Below are 15,323 nucleotides of genomic sequence, written 5' to 3' on the forward strand. Positions count from 1 at the left end.
TGACTGAAAAGTTTGGGGTTATGGGAAGGTAGCTTTCGCTGCTGCAGACGTTTTCAGAAAAAGGACGGGGAGAGGAGCGGGTGGTGTTGCTGAAGCTAGAGACGTTTTGGACAATTTTTATTTTTTCACTGACGCACAACCGATGCCGTCCAGCTCGTGCTGTGCAGAGGAGCTGCGACGTGCTTTGCCTTTGCTCAGGTGCCCTACTCCTTGGGGTGGGTTGTGCGGCCTAAAGCCTTGTGGTTCCCACAGATCTGAAAAGAAAGACTTCTCACCGAATATGCGAGGGGGAACGGACAGCCACATGCACTGTGGAATGGCTGTCTTTATTTTTTAAAAAAAGTATATTTTATTGATTTTTTTTACAGAGAGGAAGGGAGAGGGATAGAGAGTTAGAAACATCGATGGGAAAGAAACATCGATCAGCTGCCTCCTGCACACTCCCCACTGGAGATGAGCCCGCAACCCAGGCATGTGCTCTTGACCGGGATCGAACCAGGGACCCTTTGGTCCACAGGTTGACGCTCTACCCACTGAGCCACACTGGCTAGGGCACTTTTTTCCCTCCTGGTTAAGCAGTAGCTGCTGTTAACATTTTCTTGTATTGAAGGTGTTGACTTGTAACATTTCAAAACCTCCCCTGAAGTCTTTCACTTCCCATGGCGGCGTCTTCACCTCTTCCCCCTCTGTCTCTAAGATCAAGTTCAGGGTTCCTTTATTTTATTGATTTTTTACAGAGAGGAAGGGAGAGGGATAGAGAGTTAGAAACATCGATGGGAGAGAAACATCCATCAGCTGCCTCCTGCACACCCCCCACTGGGGATGTGCCCGCAACCCAGGTACATGTCCTTGACCGGAATCGAACCCGGGACCCTTCAGTCTGCAGGCCGACGCTCTATCCACTGAGCCACACCGGTTAGGGCTAAAATATATTTTTATTGATTTTCGAGAGGAAGGGAGAGGGAGAGAGAGAAACATCCATGATGAGAGAGAATCATGGATCGGCCGCCTCCTGCACACCCCCCACTGGGGATCGAGCCCGCCACCTGGGCCTGTGCTCTGACCGGGAATCAAACCCGGGACCCTTCAGTCCGCAGGCCGACACTCTATCCACTGAGCAACACCAGCCAGGGTTCCTCCTCCAGCAGGTGACTCGAAGTGAATTCTGCTGGCCTTTTTTTCCAGAAGCGTCGGGGGACAGCATGAGGGACCTGTGTGTGGACACAGACACTGCTGATCTCTCCCAGGCCTGTGCCCGGGGTGGCCCAGCTCGGGGCTTGGACACAGGCCTTTGCCAGCGTCACACTGTCCCACAGCCCCAGGTTGCTCAACTTGTTTGTAAAACAGCCCTGGTCTTTTTTAAAAATATATTTTATTGATTTTTTACAGAGAGGAAGGGAGCGGGATCGAGAGTTAGAAACATCGGTGAGAGAGAAACATCGATCAGCTGCCTCCTGCACGCCCCCCACTGGGGATGTGCCCGCAACCAAGGCCCATGCCCTTGACCGGAATCGAACCTGGGACCCTTCAGTCCGCAGGCCGACGCTCTATCCACTGAGCCACACCGGCCAGGGCCACAGCCCTCGTCTTTACAGAGGAGCAGCTCAGACCTACTTCGCTGGGCTTAATAAGGTCAGCGCAGGTAGCTGGGCCCAGGAATAAAATCGCACTGGCCTCGTTTACTTTTATTTTTAATGAAACCGCACTAGGGTTCATGTCATTGACATCAATTCGCAGGCTTTTCTGACGCTCCAGGGCACGTCTCCGTACGCGGCCCCACGGACACCGTCCTGACGGGGGATGTGGAAAACCTGCCCTCGGACGGTCACGGGAGCAGGAACCGTCATGGCTCAGCTCGCAGGACACAGGCCATCACTGCCCTGGCCGGTGTGGCTCAGTGGATAGACCGTCGGCCTGCGGACTGAAGGGGCCCGGGTTCGATTCCCGGTCAAGGCCACGTGCCCGGGGTTGCGGGCTCCTTTCCTCTGAATATAAAATCAATAAAAATATATGTTAAAAAAAAAAAAAAAGCCCTCACTAATGACAGTCACCCCAAGTCAACGGGACCAAGGCTTCCAGATGCAGGGCTTTGCTAGTATTAAGCAGACATGTCCTCACGGGCGGTTTTAAGTTCGGCCTTTTTAAAAAATAAGTATTTTTATTGGTTTCAGAGAGGAAGGAAGAGGGAGAGAAAGAGAGAGAAACATCCATGATGAGAGAGAATCAGGGATCGGCTGCCTCCCGCACGCCCCCTGCCGGGAATCGAGCCTGCAACCCGGGCCTGTGCCCTGACCAGGAATCGAACCCGGGACCCTTCCGTCCGCAGGCTGATGCTCTATCCACTGAGCCACACCGGCCAGGGCGTCAACTCCGCCTTTTTCTATTCATCCTGGGTTGATGTTAGGAAATACAAAAATTACGTGCGTGTGTGTGTGTGTGTGTGTATACATATATGTGTGAATAAATACATACATATGTTTCTCTCCCTGCCTTTATCTTCATCTCCACCCCGGTTTTTTCCCTAATCCAGGGCCATGTTTTGCAGGAATTAGTTAGTTTTATCATTCTGGGAACGTCAGTGTCGTCTGATTGGTTGTTTTATAAACACTTTTTTTTTTTTTTAAAGCTGGCACAGGGATCTCAAATATTTGGCAGTTTTGAAACAGCTAATTTTAACCGAAACACCTGCTTTTGGGAATGACTGTGCCTATGGTAACGCGCCGTTCAGGCAGCGGGTTTGAAAAGCCGCCTGCGCGATGCCCGGGAGAGGCCCGGGAGAGGAGGCGGCCGTCCCCTCGCCGCCCTCGGCGCCTGGCGTCCCTGTGGACACAGATACGGCCGATCTCTCCCAGGCAAATTTACTTATTTTTATTTTGTAAAAAGATATCTTCGTTGATTTCAGCCAAAACCGGTTTGGCTCAGTGGATAGAGCCCCGGCTTGCGGACTGAAAGGTCCCGGGTTCGATTCCGGTCAAGGGCATGTACCTGGGTTGCGGGCACATCTCCAGTAGGGGGTGTGCAGGAGGCAGCTAGCTGATCAGTGTTTCTCTCTCATTGATGTTTCTGGCTCTCTATCTCTCTCCCTTCCTCTCTGTAAAAAATCAATAAAAGAAAAGAAAAGAAAAGATATCTTCATTGATTTCAGACAGGAAGGGAGAGGGAGAGAGAGACAGAAACATGCATGATGAGAGAGAATCATGGATCGGCTGCCTCCTGCACGCCCCCTACTGGGGATCGAGCCCGCAACCCGGGCATGTGCCCTGGACCGGGAATCGAACCCAGGACCCTTCAGTCCGCAGGCCGACGCTCTATCCACTGAGCAACACCGGCCAGGGCTGGAGCGCTTGCTTTAGGGCAGCGGTTCTCAACCTGTGGGTTGCGACCCCTTTGGCGGTTGAACGACCCTTGCACAGGGGTCACCTGAGACCATCCTGCAGATCAGATGTTTACAAGACGATTCATCACAGGAGCAACATGACAGTGATGAAGGAGCCACGGAAATAATGTTATCACAACATGAGGAACTCTGTTCAAAGGGCCTGAAGGGTGAGAACCGCTGGTTTAGGGTCATGTGGGTACGTGAGCGGTCAGCTCTGCTGGCAGGAGAAGGCTCACAGCTTGACCACCTGGATAGTGGAGGGGAAAGTGTGATGCCGGGTCTGTGACTGGGCCAGAGGTGCCCGGACAAGCCCTCCCTCCAGCTCAGGGCCCGGCACGCGTGTGACTCTGACACGCCTGTGTGCGCAGCACGCCCACGATGAGTATGCATCAGCAGGTCATCCCGTGGCCGGAGCAACGGCGCTTCGAACGGCCATTCATTCGGCAAGTGCTCATCGGTGCCCCCGTGGGTGCGGGCACGGTGCTGGGCACGGAGCGCAGGGGAGCGAGGCCTGGTTCCTCCGCTGGCAGACACACGGAGCTGCTACAGGCGCGGGTCCTGGACACACGGCGGCGTCAGCAGCGGCTGGGCCCTCCCTCCGCTGTTGGATAGAAACGGGGTCGAGCCAAGCCGCCCAGCTTGAGCCCCGCGGGACCTAGGAACCAGGAGGTCAGGGTTCGATTCCCGGTCGGGGCACAGGCCTGGGTTGCGGGCTCGGATCCCAGTGTGGGGCGTGCAGGAGGCAGCCGGTCCGTGATTCTCTCCCATCATGGATGTTTCTCTCTCCCTCTCCCTTCCTCTCTCTGAAATCAATAAAATATATATATATATATATATTTTTAAAAAAGAATGCATTAAAAAAATAAAAGAAACGGGTGGCTCAGCCTGCGGTTCCAGGCCTCCCTGCTGACGCTGACGGGTGCCCAGGCTGCAGACCCACGGCCTGCGGGCCTTTCTGCGTCCTGCACGCCCCACACTGGGGACCGAGCCACAGCGGGGCCTGTGCCCTGACCGGGGATCGAACCCTGACCTCCTGCTTCCTAGGTCGCGGCTCAGCCACGACGGCTTGGCTGGACCCCATGTCTGTTCCCCGACGGCTCCCGGTGCCCAGCGGTGTGTCTGTGTCCGGAGGCAGCAGTGTGCTTGCAAGTTGCGCGTTTGCTCAGGTGTGGGTTCCCGGGGTGCTGGGAGCCCCTCCCTTCAGCTGGAGGAGATGGCGCCGTCCCGCCTGCCTCTTGGAATTGTCAGGTTTTTCTCTGTGTTTTTGTGTGAGCATGACTCTGTGTGTGTGCATGTGTGCGTGTGTGCGTGCATGTTTGTGTATGTTCCTGTGTGCGTGCATGCGTGTGTATGTGTGTGTGTGGGTGTGTGCGTGTGTGCGTGTGTGTGTGTGTTTACAAGTACAGAGTTCTCCCCCGCCCCCTGCCGCCCTTTTGGGATGAACTCAAGTCAGAGTAAACGGCCAAATTAGCTTTCTATGTTTTTGTTACTTTTTTTTAAAAATATATTTTATTGATTTTTTATGGAGAGGAAGAGAGAGATATAGAGAGAGTTAGAAACATCGATGAGAGAGAAACATCGATCAGCTGCCTCCTGCACATCCCCCACTGGGGATGTGCCCGCAACCCAGGCACATGGGCACATGCCCCTGACCGGAATCGAACCCGGGACCTCTCAGTCCGCAGGCCGACGCTCTATCCACTGAGCCAAACCGGTCTCAGCGTTTTTGTTACATTTTTATTGATTTCAGAGAAGAAGGGAGAGGGAGAGAGAGACACACATCAGTGATGAGAGAGAATCATGGATCGGCTGCCTCCTGCACGCCCCCTACTGAGGAATTGAGTCCGCAACCCAGGCCTGTGCCCTTGACCGGGAATCGAACCCGGGACCTTTCAGTCCGCAGGCTGACGCTCTAGCCACTGAACCACACCGGCCAGGGCTGTAAGCGCATCTAGATTTGTCAGCGTGATTGGCACACCCCCCCCCCCACACACCCTGATGTTAAACCTCATTTCCTAAGAGCACACCCGTCTCCAGGTTTTGCTGACGCCGCACACGGGCGCTCTGAACCCCGCGTCTGGAGAGGGCGCCGTGTGCGGGCAGCCCCCGAAAACCCGCTCGCGCTGCTGGTTTCTGGCTCAGCTCTCACCTGCGCACATTCTTGGTGCCACTCAGGATGCTGGCTGAGTGACACATCGGCAGCAAGTCGCCGTGGCGACGCTGTCAGCAGCTTCTTACGGGGCTGAGGTTGGGGTGAGACCTCTGACGTTGGAGATGTGGGGTGGGAACCCGGGCTAATTCCACGCTCACCGACTGACGCCCTCTCCCCCAGCTGTTCTTTGCGTGATGACTGTCAGCTTCCTGTTCCAAAGTAACTAGAGGCCTGGTGCACGATATCCATGCACTTGGGGGAGGGAGGGTCCCTCAGCCGGCAATCGGACATCCTTAGCGCTGCCGTGGATGCGAGAGAGGCTCCGCCACCGCCGCTGCGCTCGCCAGCCGTGAGCCCGGCGTCTGGCTGAGCGGCGCTCCCCCTGTGGGAGCGCACTGACCACCAGGGGGCAGCTTCTGTGTTGAGCGTCTGCCCCCGGTGGTCAGTGTACGTCATAGCGACCGGTCGTCCTGCCGTTCGGTCGATTTGCATATGAGCCTTTTATTCGATAGGATTGGAAGGTCATTCCAGCACCTCCCCTCAGATAAAAGTTTGGTGAAATGATTTCCTTTTCTTTCTCTTTTTTTTGTTCAGCCTCACCCGGAGATATTTTCCCATTGATTTTTAGGGAGAGTGGAGGAGAGAGAGAGAGAGACAGAGAGAAACATCGATGGGTTGCCTCCTGCACACGCCCCGACCAGGGCCCGGGCCGGGGAGGAGCCTGCAACTGAGGTCCGTGCCCTTGGCCGGACTCGAACCCGGGACCCTTCCGTCCACAGGCTGATGCTCTATCCACTGAGCCACACCAGCCAGGGCTAAAATGACTTTCTTAAACGTTTCCGTGGTGGTTCGGTTTTAGTTAAACTTTCCTTTTCCTGTCAGTTCCATGATTAAGCTATTTCTAAAAACGTGAATAGGATTCTAGTTTTATCCTCACTCAGAATTTATTTTTTTAAAAGTTTTTTGATCGTAGAGAGAGAGGAAGGGAAAGAGGGAGACATCGACTTCGTTGTTCCACGTGTTGATGCGTGCACGGGTGGATGCTTACGTGTGCCCGGAGCAGGGATCGAACCCGCCACCTCCGCGTCCCGGGGTGGTGCTCTGGCCTGCTGAGCTCCCCGGCCGGGGCTGGGACTGAATTCCTGAAGTGGTTCGTGAAGCTGGGGAACGTTGTCCGTGGAAGAACCAGGCAGAACGGGGGCGGGGGTGTCTGCAGCCGTCTGAGCAGTTTCCAGGAGGCTGTGTCGGTCTGTGGAGTCCGCTCCGTGGGCTTTTGGTGGATGTGGCTTGTGACCAGAGATCCCCGTGCAGACGCCTCTCACACCCAGTTTGCTTGGCCACAGGGGCTCTGGTAACTCAGGGCGAAGTAGGAGTTTTCCGCCCTGGCCGGGTGCCTGGCTGGTTGAGCATCGTCTGGGTGCGCTGGGGTTGCCGGTTCGGTCCCCGTTTGGGGCACATCAAGCAGTGAATGCAGGGAGGGCTTGATGATTCTCTCTCCCCCTCTCTCTTTTCCCCCCTCTCTAAAACCAATCCTATATAGTAAAAGCCTAATATGCTAAGTGTCCGGTCATCCGCTCAGCCAATCAAAGCATAATATGCTAATGATATGCTGAGGCTGCTCAACCGCTCGCTATGACGTACACTGACCACCAGGGGGCAGACGCTCTGACCGGTAGGTTAGCTTGCTGCTGGGGTCCGGCCGATTGGGACTGAGCGAGATGGGCTGGACATGCCCTGGAGCCCTCCTGCGGTCCCTCCCCAGCTGGCCAACCTCCCATGTCCCTCCCTGGCCCCGATCGTGTAGCGGTGGGGTCCCTTGCCCTTGCCTGCGCCCTCTTGCAATCCAGGACCCCTCAGGGAATGCTGGAGAGCCGGTTTGGGCCCGATCCCACAGGCCAGGCCGAGGGACCCCACTGGTGCACGAATTAGTGCACCAGGCCTCTAGTAAATAAATAAAAAAATGTGTGTTTTTTAAAAAATAATTTTCCCACCAAAGTGCCCTATATAGCTAATGCAGAACTCCACACTGAATGGGTAGGAATCATGTTATAGGTGATCGAGGTCCTTCCTCCTCCTTGGACCTCAGCCCAGGGCTCAGGGTGTCACTAGGACGTCTCGCCTCCCAGGCGAGCACAGAACCCCTGAGAGGTCCCCACGGACAGCAGGGGAGGGCGGGGACCCTTGTCGCCGAGGGCCAGGCTGCTAAGGACACGGACTGTGTCATCAGCTGAGCCTAGAGTCGCGTCGGGCTCAGCAAGTCGTGTGGCCACACATTTCTGATCTAACGGTTCCTGGGCGTCTGGGACCGCGTCAGGCACGTTCTGTCTGTACCTTATATTAAAACGCGTGAGCCTTGCCCTGATCAGTGTGGCTCAGCGGATAGAGCGTCGGCCTGCGGACTGAAGGGTCCCGGGTTCGATTGATTCCGGTCAAGGGCATGTACCTGGGTTGTGGGCACAACCCCAGTAGGGAGTGTGCAGGAGGCAGCTGATCGATGTTTCTCTCTCATCGATGTTTCTAACTTCTATCTCTCTCCCTTCCTCTCTGAAATCAATTAAAAAGTATATATATATATTTAATCTTTATGTGTATTTTTAAAAATATACGTATATTGATTTCAGAGAGGAAGGGAGAGGGAGAGGGAGCAAGATAGAAACATCCACGATGAGAGAGAATCACGGATCGGATGCCTCCTGCACGCCCCCCACTGGGGCTCGACCCCCCCGCCAACCTGGGCCTGTGCCCTTGACCGGGAATTGAACCCGGGACCCTTCAGTCTGCAGGCTGACGCTCTACCCACTGAGCAACACCGGCCAGGGCTCGAGCCATCTCCTCATCTCCAGGACTGAAGCTGGGTGGCCCCCGGCAAACCCCTCTGCCTGGTCAGGCGCGGCGTTGCCGAGTCCTGTTCCGTGTTTCCGGAACCTCTCCCCCCTTTGTCCTCAGTCAGTTACCTGCGTTCTCCTCTCTGGGACCCTCAGCGTCGGTTCCTTATCGCCCCTCCCCCCTCCCCACCCCCCTGCACTGCCCGGACCCGGGCCCAGGTCCTCGGTGGCCTCGGCTGGACTGTGCCCCGAGTCCCCGTGGCTGCTTCCTCATCACCCCCCTCCCCATCGCCCATGCCTGGGGCAGCCAATTTTTTTTTTTGAAATATGTCTTTATGGATTTCAGAGAGGAAGGGAGAGGGAAGGAGAGAGAGAGAAACATCCATGATGAGAGAGAATCACTGATCGGCTGCCTCCTGCACGCCCCCTATGAGGGACGGAGCCTGCAACCCAGGCTCGTGCCCTTGGCCGGAATCGAACCCGGGACCCTTCAGTCCGCCGGCTGGCGCTCTATCCACTGAGGCACACCGGCCAGGGCGGGCAGCCAATTTTTAGACCTGAAACGGCAGCTTCTAATAGTCGGCATTTCAGCGCACTTATTGAGCACCGACAGTATGCAGCGGGCCCGGGCCCACAGTGGACCGGATGGGATGGGCCTGGCCAGGCTGTGGCCATCTCCACCCCCCAGCCTCCCACACCCACCCACCACCCAGGCCTCATGTCAGCGTCACCGATATCAGGCCACCCCGTGCGCTCCCAGCCGCCCCCAGGCTGGTGTGGCCTCCACATGGGGTGTCCTCCATCCCCCGGGCGGTGCAGGCCGAGTCCAGGCCTCCGTGCCCCAGACGGGGCTGCCCGGCTCGGCGGGTCCCCGAAGCCGTCCAGTGATTGGGGTGGAGCCCACGGAAGACGAAGAGGCCCCGGATGGACTGACCCCCCACGCCCCCCAATATCCCCCAGCTGGTCCGGTTCCTGGGCCTCCGGAAACCTTGGGCCCCGGCTGGGAGCTGCAGACGCGGTGCCCGCGGCCACGGCTCCCGCCCGCACGCGGGGCCAGGGATGGAGAAGGGCGCCTTGTTCCCATACCCGAGTTTAGAGCCGTGCTCCCCGGGGAGCCACGGAGGGCAGCGTGAGAACGGACGGAGGGAGGGCCCCTGGCTGCCCGTTCCATGACTGTCATCACACGACCCACTCAGGACTGTCCACAGGCAGGTGAGGGTCGGAACCGCGGGTTTAGGCAGAGCTGGGGGTGAGCGGCCCCCACCCGCACCCCTTCCTGCCCAGGCCCAGGCCCAGGCCCGTGCAGGGAGGGGAGAGGCTGAAGCTTAGGGAAGGGAAGTGGGGCGCTCAGCCGTAGTCCTGCTCAGGGTGCACATGGGAGCCAACCACTAGGCATTCCTCTCGCACATCGATGCTCCTCCCTGCCTCTCCCTCTCCCTCCCTCTCTCTCCCAAACCCATAAAAACACATTGTTCAAGTACATGTGAGCCCTGGCCGGTGTGGCTCAGTGGATAGAGCGTCGGCCTGTGGACTGAAGGGTCCCGGGTTCGATTCCAGTCAAGGGCACATGCCAGGGGTGTGGGCTCGATCCCCAGTGGGGGCGTGCAGGAGGCGGGCGATCCATGATCCTCTCTCATCATGGATGCTTCTCTCTCTCTCTCTCCCTCTCCCTTCCTCTCTGAAATCAATAAAAATATCCTATATAGTCCTAACTGGTTTGGCTCAGCGGATAGGGCGTCAGCCTGCGGACTGAAAGGTCCCAGGTTCGATTCTGGCCAAGGGCATGTGCCTGGGTTGTGGGCACATCCCCAGTGGGGGGTGTGCAGGAGGCAGCTGATGGATGTTTCTCTCTCGTCGATGTTTCTAACTCTCTATCCCTCTCTGCTCCTCTTTGTAAAAAAATCAATAAAATATATTTTTTTAAAAAATCCTATATACAGTGGGGCCTTGACCTACGAGTGTCCCGACGAACGAGTTTTTGAGATACGAGCCGTCTCCCGGCCGGTTTTTTGCTTTGAGTGGCAAGTTAAAATTCGGGTGACGAGCAGCTTCAGATACCCCACCGCTAGTTGGCGCAGCGAACATCACAGTGAACGTCACCACATCGGCCCAGCATCACGTGTCTCACTCGTTCACTGTTGATTTGACATACGAGTGATTGGAGTTACGAGCTCCGTCACGGAACGAATTAAACTCGTAAGTGAAGGCCCCACTGTAGTAAGAGCCTAATATGCTAAGTGTCTGGTCGTCCATTCAACCAATCAAAGCGTAATATGCTAATGATATGTTAAGGCCGCTCAACCACTCACTATGAAGTGCACTGACCACCAGGGGCAGATGCTCTGTCCTGTAGGTTAGCTTGCTGCTGGGGTCCGGCCAATCAGGAATGAGTGAGACAGGCTGGACCAGCCCCGGAGCCTTCCTGCAGCTCCTCCCCCCGGCCGGCCCCACCCCTGATGGGCCCCCGTCGGGACAGGCTGGCTGGACCCCACCTGTGCACAAATTCATGCACGGGGCCTCTAGTCCTATATAATAAAGAGGTAATATGCAAATTGACCATCACGCCCTCGCACAAAGATGGCCGCCCCCATGTGGTCACAAGATGACCACCACAAGATGGCCGGCCAGGGAGGGCAGTTGGGGGTGACTGGGCCAGCAGGGGAGCAGTTAGGCGTTGATCAGGCTGGCAGGACAGTGGTTAGGGGGTGATCAGGCCGGCAGGGGAGCAGTTAGGCGTCGATCAGGCTGGCAGGGGAGTAGTTGGGGGTGATCAGGCCAGCAGGGGAGAAGTTAGGCGTTGATCAGGCTGGCAGGGGAGTAGTTGGGGGTGATCAGGCCGGCAGGGGAGCAGTTAGGCGTTGATCAGGCTGGCAGGGGAGTAGTTGGGGGTGATCAGGCCGGCAGGGGAGAAGTTAGGCGTTGATCAGGCTGGCAGGGGAGTGGTTGGGGGTGATCAGGCCAGCAGGGGAGCAGTTAGGCGTCGATCAGGCTTGCAGGGGAGTGGTTAGGGGGTGATCAGGCTGGCAGACAGGCGAGTGGTTGGGAGCCAGTAGTCCCGGATTGTGAGAGGGATGTCCGACTGCCGGTTGAGGGGCCTAAACCAGCAGCCGGACATCCCTCGAGGGGTCCCAGATTGGAGAGGGCGCAGGCTGGGCTGAGGGACACTCCCCAGTGCACGAATTTCATGCACCGGACCTCTAGTGTATATATGAAAAGAGACTGTACTTGGGGAACACGTCCCCTAGGAGGGGCGCTGTCTGTCCCTTTAGAGTGGGGGTGGGGTCGCGCTGGGGGGAGGGGGCCTCAGACTGGGCACGACTTCCCTCGTCTTTATAAATGGGCCTTACTTACGTGGACCTCCTTAGCAGCATGCTCAGGCCTGGCCGCTGCTCTTCGTGGTGAAGATTGGCGAACTATGTGAGTTGTGCCGTAGACTAGCCACCGCTCAGCCCTGAGGCTGGCTCAGAGCTGGGGCGGGGGAGGAGGGGGGGGAATGTGTGAGCTGTGGCCATTGGGTGCTGAAGGTTACAGCCGTGCTTGCAATCGACTCCTGGTTCGAGTTGGAAGGCCCTGCAAGTCATGACGTAATGTCCCAGGGCGTCGAGGGCTGGCGCTGGCTGTCACCGCGGTGCTGGCCGAGGGCCCCGGCCTGTGGGTGAGAGCCTGCCGGGAGCCGGTCCATGCTTGCTGTTTCAAGAGACCTGGCATATATGGCATACTGTTCTTAATATGTTTGCTCCCCTTCTTGGCACTATGTGTTTTAACCAAGGTCACCTCTCTGAGAAAGGTTGTTTCCCCAGGTAGGGATTTTCCCCTGAAGTTAGGGAGGGAATAATACCTCTTAACTAAGTGCCAGGTGGGTAATTAATCACTTTAACTATGAACAATCATGCTTAAGCTACATAATCTTTACTCCCTGGAATGGAGATAAGAAACGCCCTAACCTTTGGAATAGAGATTGATAAGATTGAATCAACTGGTATAAATACAGATGTAACAAGACAACAGGATACAACCTAGACACAGAACCTACACAGAACGTTCTCTAGAGACAGAAGAACTTCGCTGGAGAGAACATGGCAAAAGATCCTGGACAGAAACTGGCCTCAGAACCTAGAGACAGAACCTAGCGAGAGAACATGGCAAAAGATCCTGGACAGAAACTGGTCACAGAACCTAGAGACAGAACCTAGCGAGAGAACATGGCAAAAGATCCTGGACTGAACCTGACTACGGAAATTGGCAAGAGAACCTGACTGGAACCTGGTGGCTGAACCTGGCTGGAGAACCTAGCGAGGGAACATGGCTACAGAGCCTGGCTGGAGAACCTGGAGAACCTAACAAGAGAACATGGACACAGAACCTGGCTGGAGATCCTAAGCAGAACCTCTCTGGAGATCCAGACCAGAACTTGGCTGGAGATCCTGGCTGGAGATCCTGGCTAGGCTGCTGATCAACTGAACGCTGTCTCCGTGTCATTCCTTCTTCGCCGACTCCGTCCACACCTTTGGGGACCCCTGGACCTGCTGGGGTTGGACCTCGGCAAGAGCCCGCTTTTGTTAACCTCCCATCTTCCCCTCCTGATAAAGTTAAGTTCATTACAATACAGTTCCAACCCTGTTGCCTGGGTTCACCGCAGTATAGACGGTCATTCCCTCGTAGTCAGACATTCGCCTGTTTTTTGTCAATAGTTTACTACGACAGCCCGGCCGGCGTGGCTCCGTGGCTGAGCGTCGACCTAGGAACCAGGAGGTCAGGGTTCGATTTCCCGTCAGGGCACAGGCCCGGGTTGCGGGCTCCAATGATCCCCAGTGGGGGGCCTGCAGGAGACAGCCGGTCCGTGATTCTCTCTCATCATGGATGTTTCTCTCTCATTCTCTCTTCCTCTCTGACATCAATAAAAATATATATATAAAAAAGTAGTTTACTACGACAAGGACTACTTGCCTGAACATCTTTTTTTTAAAAAATATATTTTTATTGGTGTTTTCACAGAGAGGAAGGGAGAGGGATAGAGAGTTAGAAACATCGATGAGAGAGAAACATCGATCAGCTGCCTCCTGAACACCCCCCACTGGGGATGTGCCCGCAACCAAGGTACATGCCCTTGGCCGGAATCGAACCTGGGACCTTTCAGTCCGCAGGCCGACGCTCTATCCACTGAGCCACACTGGTTAGGGCCTGGGCATCTTTATGAATGAATATTTTTTGCTCCATATTTGTTTTTGTTTTTGACGTGTTTTTTTATTGATTTTTAGAGAGAGGGAGAGAGAGAGAGAGAGAGAGAGAGAGAGAGAGAAACATCAGTGATGAGAGAGAATCATTGCACACCCCGACTGGGGATGGAGGCCGCAACCCGGGCCTGTGCCCTGACTGGGAATCGAACCCTGACCTCCTGGTTCATAGGTCGACGCTCACCACTGAGCAACACTGGCCGAGCTTCCCAGTTTCTTCATAATAACGGACACATACAGGATGGTTCCATGTTCCAGGCTCGGTTCCAAGCACTTACGTATAACAACTCATTTAATCTTCACGGCAACCTGTGGCCATCATCCCCATTTCACAGACGGGGAAGCTGAGGCCCCGAGGGGTCCGCCGGCTTCCCCCCATCACAGCTGGTGAGCGGTGACCCCGGGATCGCGGTCGTCTCCTCCCCGGCTGCTTGGAGATCAACCTTCGTCACGAACGACACGGCCACTGTCCGGACCAGGGAGTCCGTGACCCGCGGCTACTCCAGCGGAAGCAAATGCTCATGGACGTCCTGCGCCCCCCGGGAGGCAACAGCCCCCAAGACAGAAATCCGGGGAAAACGAGCCACAATGTATAAGACCCCACCTGATGCCTCCTCCGCGTCTGGACTGTGGGCGGAAGGGGCCAGGTGCTGGCCTGACTGCTCAGGGGAGGCCTGCGGGCGGCCTTGCAGACTCAGACCTACACTCACCACACGGGAGGGTCTGGAAATTAAATGCTTAACGACACACAGGTTACGGCGGGTAGTCATGGCCTGGGCCCGTGACGGCGAACCTTTTGAGCTCGGCGTGTCCGCATTTTGAAAACCCCTAACTTAACTCTGGGGCCGTGTCACCTATAGAAATTTTTTGATCTTTGCCACCATCGTAAAACAAAGACTTATATTTTTGATATTTATTTTATATACTCAAATGCCATTTAACGAAGAAAAATCAACCAAAAAAAATGAGTTCGCGTGTCACCTCTGACACGCGTGTCATAGGTTCGCCATCACTGGCCTAGGCCAATGGTCGGCAAAGCGCGGCTCGGCAAAGCGCGGCTCGCGAGCCACGTGCGGCTCTTTGGCCCCTTGAGTGTGGCTCTTCCACAAAATACCGACGTCCATGCATGGGCCACGAAGTTTCAATCGCACTGTACGCACGCGCCCACACGTGGTATTTTGTGGAAGAGCCGCAATCAAGGGGCCAAAGAGCCACACATGGCTCGCGAGCCGCGCTTTGCGGACCGCGGGCCTAGGCCGGTGTCTTCCCTGACAAAGATCAGCTTCGATCTTTACTGAGCCCGTTTGCCTTGGTGCCTCTAGACGACAGATCTGCGAGATGTCGGGGTAACTTGTAACGTCCCTCCCCCACCCCCTTCCCCCGGACCCCTCAGGCCACAGCAAATGACTCCAGGACATTCCCTCGTCGTTATTGTTGTCAAGTTCACCGTCAACTCTTGATTACGTTGAACTGTCCCGTGTCCATCTGTGTCAGAGGAGCACATGTCCATCATTTTACCTTTTATCCAATCCCAGGGGTTTCCTTGCTTTGCTTGCTCCCGCCTCCCTCATCCATCCCCAATGGAGTTCATGTCTCCCACCTACGCCCCCCCTTTGATTGCAACGTGTAAAAATAGGCAAAACACAGCCATTCTCCGGAGCATTCTCCCCATCCGTTGAGGTTCTGCTTCCCGGCGATTGTGGGCCGTTTGGCTCAACTAAACTCGCAAAAAC

This window comes from Myotis nattereri (genome assembly GCF_964212035.1).
Source record: "Myotis nattereri genome assembly, chromosome: 21".
Classification (NCBI taxonomy): domain Eukaryota; kingdom Metazoa; phylum Chordata; class Mammalia; order Chiroptera; family Vespertilionidae; genus Myotis; species Myotis nattereri.